Genomic DNA, 13418 nt, shown 5'->3' on the forward strand with positions numbered 1-13418 from the left:
TAACTCTAAAGCATTACATCCGAGAGGGATACAAGGGGCTAATTCTCTCACTGCGGATGTATATCGGTACAACGCGATCTTTTAGATTGCGGTACTTTACAACGCGGTTTTTACAATGCAAGTCGTTACAAGGACTTGCGTTGGAGGGAGCGGATTGAGGGTTATTATAATTTTCCATTCCAACACCAGCCCACATAACAGTAGGGAAGGTGTTGGAATATAAAATTACAATATTCGTTAACCAACAACGCCATCCAGTGCAAGTCGTAGTAATGACTTGCGTTGTAATGGCAGCGTGGTAAAGGTAGTGCGGTGTAAACACAGCATTGTAAACGATGTTTCCCCTCACTGCAAAAGATGTAGAATACAGGTATGACCCAAATTTAAAAACACAAGCATTCCTGCAATATAAACAAGAATATCCTCCACCTAATGAAATATTACCTCTGGATGAGTATGAATATATTATTTACACTGACTGATCTGCTCAACCATCCATAGGGAGTAAGCAACAATACAGCGTGGCATCTGCTATCATTTTTAAGTTCAAAAAGACTTTATTAGTCAAAAGTACAAGGTATTAGTTAACAATGCATGAAATATTGAATTGAAGGAAAACAAAAAGAATAGAAAAAAAACAAAGGGAGAGGGAAAATAAAAGCAATAAAAATAAAAAGCAGAACAATAAATTCAAAAACATGAGCAAATCATGGGTGATGGATACAACAAGAGTGATGCAGAGTTATACATGTGATCAGAGAAAAATATATAAATACCATGCAATATTGAAGAGGAAAAGGAAATGCAAAGGGCATTCAAGGCAGTTTAGGAATTTCTTGTTGGGTGGGCAATGGGCCGAAGGAACGGAGAGAACATTTATCTAAATACAGTGTAACAGGAAGCCATAATTCTGCCCACTTTGCAGCCATACAAAGAGGGAAAACAAAAGCATTGCCTAGCCTATGATTATGGCAAACATTGTACCACCATGCTTTGAAAGAGATGTTGGAAGAAGCCTTCCAATTAATAGTAATTTGTTGGAAGGCAACGGCCAACAGTAGGTCAACAATATGAACATCGAGAGCAACATCTTCCCAACAAGGCGAAAGACTTCCCAGGAAACCGTCAACCGGGAAAAAGAGAATGCTTGTGCTAAAAATGACGTTAATTTGAGCCCATACCTGTATCCAAAAAGCATGTACTGACTTGCAAAGAAAAAGCATGTTGAAAAGGGTGGCATTCGATGAGGAACAGGACCAGCAAGCATCCGGAGTGGTGGAAAACCTCCTGTGCAGGGTAAAGGGAGTATGGAGTTTTTAGACTTGGACCTCCTGAGGCGAATAGTCGGGAGTCACGCACCACAGAATTTGGAAAACTGCTTTTAAAAACTGTGTTATATTGCTTTTAAATCACTTTGGAAACAACTCCCCAGCACTCACTTGAACTCCCCTAACAGCCGATGTAAACGCTGTCCAGGGGCAGAATTCGCTCGCAAGCCGCCATCACCGGCCTCAAGGAGGCACGGGACACGCCCACCCCTTTTGGCCACGCCCACCCTCCACCAAGCATAAATACGAGCCCTGACTGATAGCGCCGCATTTAGACTTGGACCTCCTGAGGCGAATAGCCGGGAGTCACGCACCACAGAATTTGGAAAACTGCTTTTAAAAACTGTGTTATATTGCTTTTAAATCACTTTGGAAACAACTCCCCAGCACTCACTTGAACTCCCCTAACAGCTGATGTAAACGCTGTCCAGGGGCAGAATTCGCTCGCAAGCCGCCATCACCGGCCTCGAGGAGCCACGGGACACGCCCACCCCTGTTGGCCACGCCCACCCTTCCAACGCCCCGACCACCCCCCTATAAACCATGTGCCAGTTCAGGCAGCGTAGCGGACGAGCGCAGCGGGCGCGACGATGGCGCGCCGAAGGCGCGCTTAAGGCAAGCTCGTCTGCGCTCGTCTGCGCTCGTCCGCGCTAGGCAGACCGCAGAGCCAAGCCATACTACTAAATCCAGCAACCAGACATGGAGATATGAAAGAGACGACTTACTCCACCTTAATAAAAAGGTACACGACTCATGCTTACATGGCCTATCCGCTGACCACTCCCCTAGCCGATGTTCTCACTGCCCTTACAGACTCACCCCCACTATACCTAAACTACCCACCCTATCCCTATACGAATGGCCCTCATTAACTGCAGATCTCTCCCCAAGCACTCGACAGAAATCCATCTTCTACTGGAAAACTATGACTTAGAAGTGCTCTTTCTAACAGAAACATGGCTAGGACCGGACTTGGACCCTGACATTGTCCACTCCCTACTCTCAGGCTTCCTCATTCATCGTATGGATCGTCCGAAGGGAAAGGGTGGGGGCATTGCCATAATTCATAAAGACCAGCTGGCATGCCGTCTCCAAGGCAGTCCCCTCGTTGACTGCGAAAACGTCATGTTCTCCATCCAGGTCTCCCCTTGCCAATCCATATCAGGCCTCCTCATCTACCCAGGACCACTAGGTCATTTTTGCGAATCCCTTACGGAGCACTCCTACACTGTGACCGCTACCAACTCCTCATGTTTGATCCTGGGTGATCTAAACATCCATTTTGATAAAAAGGAAGTCAAACCTACTGCTGACCTGATAGCAGACCTCGAAACCCTTCAATTAAAATTACTAGGCCATCTACCTACTCACACCTTAGGACATCTGTTGGACCCAGTCTTTACCAACATCAACAATCTTACTGTCCTTGACCCCATTCCAGTCCCTTGGACTGACCATCTCCTTGTCCCTTTAAACTGGCAGATCACTCGTGCTCCTCGTACCACTGCCCCCCCTAGCAAGCCTTCACGATCCTGGTCTAAACTAGATGCAGAAATCTGGAAACAACATCTAGAGAGCTCCCCGTCTGCACTCAACAACAACCCCATTAGCGCTGATGCAGAATTTTCAGCATGGATAGGCAACACCCTAGACAAAACTCTCCCCCAAAAAATCTCCTGCAATCCACAGAACAAAGCCACCTCCCCCTGGTTCACTGATGAATTGCGACTCCTAAAAAAAGCCTGCAAAAGATCAGAAAGAGAATGGAGGAAAAATTTTGACCACACCAGGAAAATTGAATACAAGACAACACTTCTCACCTACAAAAAAGCAACCAAAGCCGCACAAACCAACTACTTTGAGGAGAAAATTAAATCATCCCTCAATTCAGCCCGAGAAACGTATCAAATAGCCAGGAAACTCCTCAAAATACCGGAGCCCCCCCCCCTGGTGGAACCCTCAGTTACGTGCTGCAATGAGCTTGCAGAATTTTTTAATTCAAAAATTGTTAACATCATCAAATCACTTCCCCTACCCCCCTGGACGCTCTTACTGCTCTCCCGGACGCCAACCTGCCCACCCCACCTCCAATATTATTCATCACTCAGCTGTCAGCCTTCACCCCGCTTACAACTGACACCACCCTCCTCATACTCAGTTCCATTAAAAGTGGCAGCCCAACTGACCCTGCTCCACTTAATATTTTGAAACTAGTCGGATCTACGATTCTACCTTATCTGACAAAACTTATCAACAATTCACTCACCCTAGGCATCGTCCCTCCCAGCTGGAAAAGAGCAATGGTGAAAGCATTGCTCAAAAAACCCCACCTTGACCCACTGGAACTCGGCAACTACAGCCGATCTCCCTACTCCCAGGTATCAGCAAAATAGCTGAGAAACATGTCAACCAAAATCTCTCCCAATACCTTGAATCTAATAAACTACTGGAACCCTCCCAAACGGGATTCAGGCCAGGCCAGAGTACCGAGACCGCAATATTGGCGGTAGTCGCAGAGGCAAGGTAGATCATAGACTCAGGAGGATCAGTGGCAGTGATCCTCCTGGATCTCAGCGCTGCATTCAACACCGTCAACCACTCAATCCTGATCCAAAGACTCAGACATCTTGGAATCACAGGAACGGCTCTGGCCTGGTTAGAATCCTTCCTCAAAAACAGATCCTTCCAGGTGACAGAGGGCACCTTTACGTCCAGACCTACAGCCATCAACTGCAGGGTACCCCAGGGCTCGTCTCTGAGCCCAACCCTTTTTAACGTTTATATGTCCCCCCTCGAGAAAGTCGTCGCCCCTTACGGTATCAAACTACTGACCTATGCTGACGACACTCAACTGGTGGTCTCCCTTAACCAGCAAGACCACAACATTCCCAACCTTCACACCTGTTTAATCGAAATAACGAAATGGATGAGTAGTTCCCACCTCAAGTTAAATAACGAAAAAACCGAGATAATGTTTTTAGGCAACAAATCTTTATACAGCTCCATTTCCATTTGGCCGTCAGCCATGGGCCCTCCCCCTGTGTCCAAACCAGAAATTAAGAGCCTGGGCATTTGGTTAGACGAAGAGCTTAACTTCTCAGCCCAAGCGCGGAAAACTGCTGGAACCTGTCACGGCCTGCTTAGATCAGCAAGGAAAATCCTACCCTTGCTTCCCGCACAATCCCGCAAACTCCTCATCCATGGCCTTGTGCTATCCCGATTGGACTATGGCAACGCCCTGTACCTGGGGGCCCCCAAAAAAGTTCTAGCAAAACTTCAAACGGCTCAAAATGCGGCAGCCCGCATTCTTACAGGAACCCATTGTCGATGCTCAGCCAAACCCTCCTTGAAGGCCCTACATTGGCTCCCCATTCAAGAGAGAATCCAATTTAAGGCACTCTGCACGACCCACAAGATTCTGCACGGCAAGGCCCCTCCCATACTCCAAAACCTTATCTCACCCCACACCACCTTTAGAACGCTCCGTTCTTCTAACTGCAATTTAGCCTCGGTACCCAGGATCAGAAAAACCCGCTCAGGCGGCCGACTGTTTTCATTTAACGCGGCTAAACTATGGAACTCGCTTCCCTCAAACCTTAGAGCCAAACCTAACCTTCTCTCATTCCGCAGAGCACTTAAAACATGGCTTTTCCCATAAGGCACATCACACCAGGTTCTTGTCTATCAGCGCTGGGACGCCCATGGGCAGCCATGCGCTCTACAAATCTGTAAAATAAAATAAAAAATAAATGCATTTGCCTATTGTAAATGAAGAATAAAGACTGTGTAAGGGTCACCGCTCTGGATGACTTACGAATCTTAGCCCATATTTTGTCCCATGTGGAAACAGGCCATGAAGTGTCGAAGTCGTGCTCCCAATGCTCCTCTACCTTGAACTTAGCCCGAACAGACTCGCAAGTATGCAAATGTTTGTATAACAAGGAGGCTTTGGGAATAGTACGGAGGAGGGAATGAAGTCGTGCAACAGGAGAAGGGGTAGAGGAAGGCGTCTGTGCATGCCAGATTTGGTCCTTTGTAGGCACGACAGCTGCCTTAAGTAAAAGATACTTAGAGGTAAAAGATGAAGGTAGATCAAAGGAGGAGTGAGGAGTGGAGAACAACAAGAAGGTGGAGCCTGAAAATAATTGCGAAATCCAAACTAGCCCTTTGAGCCTCCAGGATTTCCAAAAAAAGGGCTTACCATTAGAAGATGAGTATTGTGTCAAATAGTAGAAGAGAGAAAATCAGCAATATTGGCGGGGGAGAAGGTTTAGAAGAAAGGAGAAGGTTAGTGGTATATTTATGAATAGGAGTGGAGAGTGAAGGAGGCTTACGGGAAAAAGAGAGATATTCAGCAAAAGAAAAAGGAGACAGGAAAAGGCGCTCAACCTTAGCCCATAATGGACATGAAGAATCGGGATCTTGCAGCCAAAAAGAAGCTTGACGCAACAAAAAGGCCTTCTGGTAAGCTGTGAAGTCGGGAAAATTCACTCCGCCTTCAGAAGCAGGGCGAATAAGTCTAGCAAGAGACATCCTGGACTGTTTCTTGCTCCACAAAAAGGAGGATAAGAGGCATGTGCTATCATTAAGGGTCGCATGCGGGCTGAAATTTCCATCCGAGTTGCACTAAAAGGCAATCGCTAGGAGACTGCATGGCACAGTTGGCAGAGTTTAAAGCACTGATACTGGCACTTGTAAATACGGATCGAGAATTCCCAACACTAATTGTGTGCGAGTCGTTTTACTGTGTACAGTCATATAATGAATACTTACACTACTGGGTTCAATGGGTTCAAAGACGCAAAAGGTGGCACAATTAAGTATAAAAATGCTATGAGAGCATTTAGTGGAGTTGAAATCCGAACTACCAAGGACTCGCATGGTGCTTACGCTGAGTCATCAGTATGATGGCGTTCACATTGAAGGGAATTCATTCCCTGATGAAGCCGCGAAAGGGGCTGTATGTACGGCTTCCATAACTGCAATCACTCATTCTAAAAGGAGAATAGATGGTCAGATTATGGTGGCTGTTATTGCTTCAAGCAAAAACAGCAGTACAGTACCAAAAAGATTTCCACTCAAGTACTCCTACAAGTTAGATGCCAATAACATTCCATTTCCTCAGATTCCTGGAGTGCGGGATAGAGTACTTCCAAATATAGATCATAAGTTAGGTTTGAAACTAGCAGCACACAAAAGGATTAGTTCTGCACATGCAGGAGTTACAGCAACAGTTTCATTGTTGAAACAACACTATTGGTGCCCTGGTTTAACAAAGCAGAAAAAAGACTACGTCTTGAAATGCGACATCTGTCAGCAGATGAAAGGTTCTAGCATAGCACGTCTTGCACAGACACTGTTGTTAATAGTCGACAAATCACTAGCGTGTGTTTACCTGGACCACTGTGGCCCCTTAAAAAGGGATGGGGCTAAAAGAAATATTGTGGTCGCAGTGAATTCCTGCTCGAGGTTCCTTTTGGTGTGACCCCAGCCCTCGGCTGACGCTCGAACTGTTATAAAAGATTTGCGAGTCTTCATAGGTACATACGCAATTGGCATATTACATTCTGACCAGTCCCTGCATTTAACTCTCTGACTTACAAGAAGACAATGGGAAGTTTGGGTGTAGCATTGCAGTACTCATCTCCGTACCATCCTGAGGGAAAATCGGAAACAGAGAGAAAAAAACGAGAGTTAGAGCTATCTCTAAAAGCTAGAGTTATAGGCACGGGCAAAAGTTGGGTAACACATCTATATGGAGTCCAGTGGGCTCTCAATAACATGCCAATCCTAGCCATTGAAGGAATAAGAACTGTACTTCTACCGCCTCTTGCCGGAAAAAAAGAGAAAATATTTGTCTCAATTGACCCAATCAAACCATACTCCGTGGACGATACAAAGCAGCAGGCCCCATGGTCTCCAAATTAGCAGACGCTCTCTCGCTACAATCCAAAAAGCTCAAACTGAAAGACTCATCACGTTCGATGAGTCACCTATACGGAATGATGAACTATGCAACAATGCTATAGAACTCATTCCTCTTGATCCTGAAGTTCGACTTCAAAATGAAACTCAAAATAACGCACAAAATTCTATTCGACCGAATACAGACGTCTACGTCAACATGCCTCGACAAGAGCAAAGAACGATTTCAACAAATCCTGATGCAATTCAAACAATTGATCGAACTGCTTTTGGCTACTTCATAAACTTTGATACGATTTCTTTGTATCCAAGTGAACCTGAAATGACTCCTGCCAAAAAACCACGCAAGCAGCAAGCTAAAGACTTTCTGAGGTTTCTTAAAGGAACATACCTGGTATCACTGTAGGTAGAACTATGAATAATTACTTGGGTACTTTCTTTATTTCTGGTTAGGCTTAGTAATAGTTTTTAACATGCATATTAATGGAGAATACATTTGGCAAAGCTTTGCAGCCCAAAAGGTGAATATAATTTTAAAACCACTTCAATCATCTAATCGAGAACAAAGAGACTTGGGTTTTTTTTTGTGAGGGGGAGGGAGATCGCTATGAGGTGCAACATCAGGGCACCTGTATGGGCTTGGGGGGTAGGAATATGTGGACAGCGGGAACATCCAGATTTCCTAAGGGGTGGAGGGTTTTTTGTTGAGGGAGGGATGGGGTGGTTTGTGTTTTTTGGAAAAATGATCAGGTGCTATAAGGAATGCGCAAAATGGTGGAAGAACCTATTGAAAATAGAATTGCAGTATGCTGATCTTTTTGATTTTTTTACATTTTGTAATGAGTTTATTCAATAATTGCTAAATTATTTCTGTTAATGTAAATGATATTTTGAATAGACATAAATACGGGGGATTGAGTAGGTGGTTAGTTACTTTACTTTAAAACCTCAAATTATTTTCTTAGAGGAAACTCATTTGAAATCCAATACCCCAAAATGCTATATTCCAGGAATGTTCTCAAGGTTTTTTTTTGCTTCAGCAGGTGTCGCAATGCGGGGGGTGGCAATATATTTTTCTTGAGAGTTAGATTGGGTGTTTCTTCAGGAACAAAGAGATCCCCAGGGGAGGTGAATCTGGGTACAGATGTCATTAAATAGCCAGATTGTAAATTTTGTTAACTATTATGGACCAATTTTTGATGATGAATCAGCATTACGTTCACTTTATAAACTGCTGTTAGGGGTCACAGGCCAAATAGTTTGTGGGTGTGATTTTCATTTTATTCAGAATTTGAAGATGGATACCTCAAATAAAGGGAAACAACAATTGTAACCTAAAACAAAGAAGCTCTTTGATGCTTTGATAGAGGATCTCCAGCTAGTTGATGCATGATGATTTTTAAATCGAACTAGGCGTAAATATACTTGTTTTTAACGCTAACATCAAACTGCATCTCGCATAGATATTCTACTGCTATCACGCTCTTTGATTTTTAGAGATGCAGATATTGGCGCTAATGCTTTTTCTGATCACTCTTCTGTCAAGGAAGGGACCACTGATATGTTTTCTGTTTGGAGGGGTTTTAAGGCTGCAGCCCATGGGCAGATGATTGCCACCACTGCCAAGGAAACTAGGGAACGTTTAGATAAGATAACACAACTTCAGCAGTCATTAATTAATGCTACTAATCTGGTGGGCTATTTCAATTAGACTATGCTGGAACAGGCTAGGAAGGCTTTAAGAGACTTTTTTATTTTAGAAGAAATAAACAGCTCTCAAACTTACTCTCAGAAAGTCTATGAAGAGAGCCAAATGGTCGGTAAAATGCTCGCTTGGTCAACTCAGCCACGACAATTATCTGCTTGCAATGTTGAAATAATAGATCCTCAATCTAATACAATAGTTACTGATAGAGCTGATATTTCTCGAATATTTCTCAATCATTTTGAACAAATTTATACCACTAACCATTCGGTTAAGAATGAGTTGATTGAGGAGTATTTTGCTACACTTCAATTCCCTAAATCATTGCACAATCTAGTGACAATGCTGCTGACGAAAATTATTGCAGCCGAGATAACGGCAGTGATAAAATCTTTGGCGGGAGCAAAAGCTTGCGGTGAGGATGGGTTCCCGAGTAAACTATATAAATGTTTTGCGAAAGAGTTGACCCCTTTTTTGGCAAAGTTATTTGATTATATCGAAATGGGTGTGGCGGTGCCTTCTGAATTAAAAAAAGCGATAGTAGTCAGCTTCATGAAGAAAGCTATACCATCTAATAATTTAAACTCTTACCGTCCAATCAGTTTATTGAACAATGATTATAAAATCTTTATGGAGATTTGGGCACTGCGTTTGACTTCTGCAGCTAAGGAAGTGATTCATGGGGATCAAACAGGGTATATCGCGGGTCGAATGATGTCAACTAATACACGCTTTTTGATTCAAGCTCTCAATTTTTTTAATTTGAATAAAACTCCTGCTTGCATCATGATGGTAGACGCAGAAAAGGCCTTTGATTTAGTTAATTGGGATTCATTATTTTATGCCCTTTTCAGGTTTGGTTTTCCATTATTTGTAATAACTATGATTAAAAATATTTATCAGGGGCATAGGCTCAGATTATAATTAACAGGTATCAAGCAGGGCTAATAAAGATAATTCTTGGAACTAGGCAACGCTGCCCCTAATCACCTCTTTTGTTTACTTTTTTTATCGAACCCCTTGCTATCAGAAAATGTACCAACAGGAATATGATCGAAGGGCTGGCAAAATTAAAACTTTTTGCGAATGACGCTATTTTATATTTAGATCCCGAAAAATCAAATTTACAGTCAACATTGGTGGAATTCCATACATTTCAACAAATAGGGGGTTGTAAAATAAATTCTTCTAAAATAGACATTTTAATGTTACATTCTGGGTTGGCATGTCTTCCAGAAGAACTAAAACAACAAGCAAGAAAAACTGATCCTATTAGATATTTGGGGATATACGTCACAGCTCATTATGGGGAACTGTTCAAGAATAATTATGAAGATACCAGTATTAAGATTCAAAATCTTCTGAATAAATGGTCTAATCTTCCTTTGACTTTGATAGGATGAGTGGCATTAATTAAAATGTCTATTTTACCTCTTTTGATTTTTTTTGTTTACAAATATCCCGGTTGAGGTTAAAGGAATTAATGTTATGATTTGATCGTTTGTGTGGAATAAAAGGATTGCTAGAGTGAAGCTCCCAATTCTGAAATTACATACCCAGTTGGGTGGGTTTGCACTCCCGAATATTCGTTTATATTATGAAGCATCACTATTTGATTATGTAGCATGTTTACTGTCTAAACCTTAACAGGCTGATGATTTTTTCATCAGCAAGATGATCAAGAAGCCGGAACTCATCTCCCTACTTTTTAAAGACTTTCAGCCAGATTCATGAAGCAAAATTGAGATCGCAATAGCTGCGAATAAGCTATTGCGAGCGCAATTGTCGAAAACGGTATTCTTGATGAAAAAAGCGAATTTGCCAACACAGAATAGCGAAATCGCAAAAATATTCGCAGAATCCCGGCAGTAGCCAAATAGCGAATCGGAAATTGCGAGAAACCACGGATTCTGCGAATAAAATTGCGAAATCGCAATACAATCGCAATCGCTATTCAAGAAAAATCGCAATAAGCGAAAAACCCGAAAATCGCTTATTGCGAGGCGCAATTTAAGGACAAAACACACAACAGAGCAGACCAGGTCTGGGGATGGTGTGTAACTATACTAGTGACTGTGAAACAGTTGGATGCATGTGTGAACGAATGCTATTGAATGACAAAAGCTAGAACAAATCCCATCAGCCCACCCTTATGGTGGAGTTTACGTCATGTGGGAGTTGCTAGACCTTCAATACCACGTCCGACCATATAGTGCCGGTGCAGGAATGGAAGTCAGTACTCTAGCCATGATGTTCATCATAGAGTGGTATTGATAAAGTGCAGTGCTCAAGTGAGTGTGAAAATAAAATTAACTACTCAGACTCAAGAAAACGTTCAGACAGAAGTCTATGTGTCAAGGGTTAAAAACACGCCAAGTAGTTAGACTACCCTCTGGCGCTGTGCAGGACGGTCGACATGTTTCAGCCTCTAGGGGAGTTACCCCGGCTTTCTTCAGGACCTTAGACAAGGAATAGCTACTGCAACTACAAATGATGTGTTGGGTGAAAAGTAATAAAAAATGTACTAAGAAAAAGTTACATATCTACCAGGAACTTTAACGCTTAAATGTGCACTGGAGGGAAAGAAGCATGTCTTCTTCCTATCAAAAAAACAAAAGATTTCTTACAACAACACTAGATTACACACATACAGCCGCATGAATACACAAAAACCGCATAGATAGACACACCTGCATGAATAATTTACATTCTGCATTGAAAAAGAAGCATAGTAGCTTTATCACACAGAGGCATTTCCTCACAGTGATACTCACCCAGCTTTGTGTGGGTGAAGACCTCACCTCACCCAGCAACCGCTCGGGAGTATGAGGCCCCGCTCTACAGTGTAGAAAAAGGACACAGTTAGCACACAACTCTACTGTGTCCAACCAAATTGCTCTACACATATCACCCAACAAACGTGTGATAGAGACCCATCTGTCCAAACAAGAACTGACCAACACAAGGGATCCCATAGGACACTTAGAAATTGCACATGCTGTGATATTTATCATGTCCCAGGACACAGTATACACATTCACAGGCGCCTCTAAAAAAGGGGGGGGGCTTCCTTTAACTCCCACTAGGAAAACTCATTAGATTATGAGAAATTAGTATAGACGGAAAACTGACTATAGACCACAGTATATTGGAATTTATGAGAGATACTGTTGAGCGCCCATAGATAGCTACCTTGGCCACCCAAAGCGGAAAAATCCTTGTGTGCCAAGGAACATGAATCGACAGACTCCCAAATAGAGAACAAGGTCTATGGGATTGGTGTCCACCTAGCCGCCTTCTAATCATGTCCCCTCAACAAGAACTAAGAGAGAACAAAAAGGCAAACAGACGACTCACCTGTCCGTCGGTGCCTCCGATTCTGGACCAAGCGAAAGTGGAGGTGCTTGTAGTACCGCCCTTAGCCCTATAATATAGGCCGGTAATTGGATAATAAGCCAAACAGGGCGATTGGAGGGAACCAGAGGCCAACAGGTACATCACAGCCAGCAGGCTTTATCTGATGTGGGATGTTGGTTGTCCGCTGTGTTGGTACCATCAGCCGTTGTCCAATGGTGGTCAGGATGCAGAGGTGGGTTGTCCCTTTGAGCCTGTACTGGGCAATGACATTCTCTGGTGTTGGGTCTGTGAGGTTGATGCATTTTCTGGGGTTGCAGTGTTTGTCTACGCTGCCTCAGTTTTGGTCCAGGGGGCTGGGGGGGTCCTGGGGGTGGTGGCGGTGGGTGTTGTTGCCCTCTTTGATGTCTGGCCCGCATGTTCAGTGGCTCCATGGCGTCTGTTGATATTCAGTTATGGCTGTGGGCTGGGCTCCTTTTTGTGGTGCAGGCTGTAGTCCGACTTTGCACCAGGTCAGAGCAGGTGTTAGTTTCCAGCTGCCAACGCGCCTTATCACATGTTTTGTGGTAGTTTCGCCAATCTGGCTGTTCATTGAGAATGTTGCAGAGTGGTGTTATCACACCTTTTTGCACGGGAATGCCTACTCTGCATCTCATTAGCGATAGTTGCCAGGGTCGTCTGTGGCGATCTTTTTTGTGGCTGCTATCGCGGGTAAACTGTTGCTATGGGCTGTTAGCAACAGCTCGAGAATGGGGTGATAAATTTATTGCGACTTTGGCTGCGATAAAGTGCTGTTAACTCGGCCATGACTCCTTGAGAATATTTCCCATTGGGTAGTCTTCCAGTGTAAGACTTTGCAGAGGTCTGATGTAGAGGTGATAATCAAGAATTCAGTGTTAGATTAAATATCTAAGTTAACATCCAGAATAATTACTTTAAGAGAGGTAGCATTTCAAAAAGATTATCAAGCATTAATAAAAGACTATATATCATAAAGATATGACTGGATACAAAGGGAGAAAGAGGAAAAGGAGGTGGAAATATTTCAACATTCTGACCTGGATCCCTTAGGGTTGATATAACTCCTTCATCAACCCCATAGAGAT

General features: G+C 43.3%; 1 protein-coding gene across 1 annotated transcript in view; it reads right to left on the minus strand.

Annotated features, from left to right (window-relative positions):
* Positions 1–13418, minus strand: part of LOC147725159 (CD5 antigen-like) — a 459301-nt gene that overhangs the window by 229117 nt on the left and 216766 nt on the right. The gene's annotated exons all lie outside the window — the stretch shown is intronic.

Source organism: Lissotriton vulgaris, chromosome 4_1 (genome assembly GCF_964263255.1).
Source record: "Lissotriton vulgaris chromosome 4_1, aLisVul1.2, whole genome shotgun sequence".
Taxonomy (NCBI): Eukaryota; Metazoa; Chordata; class Amphibia; order Caudata; family Salamandridae; genus Lissotriton; species Lissotriton vulgaris.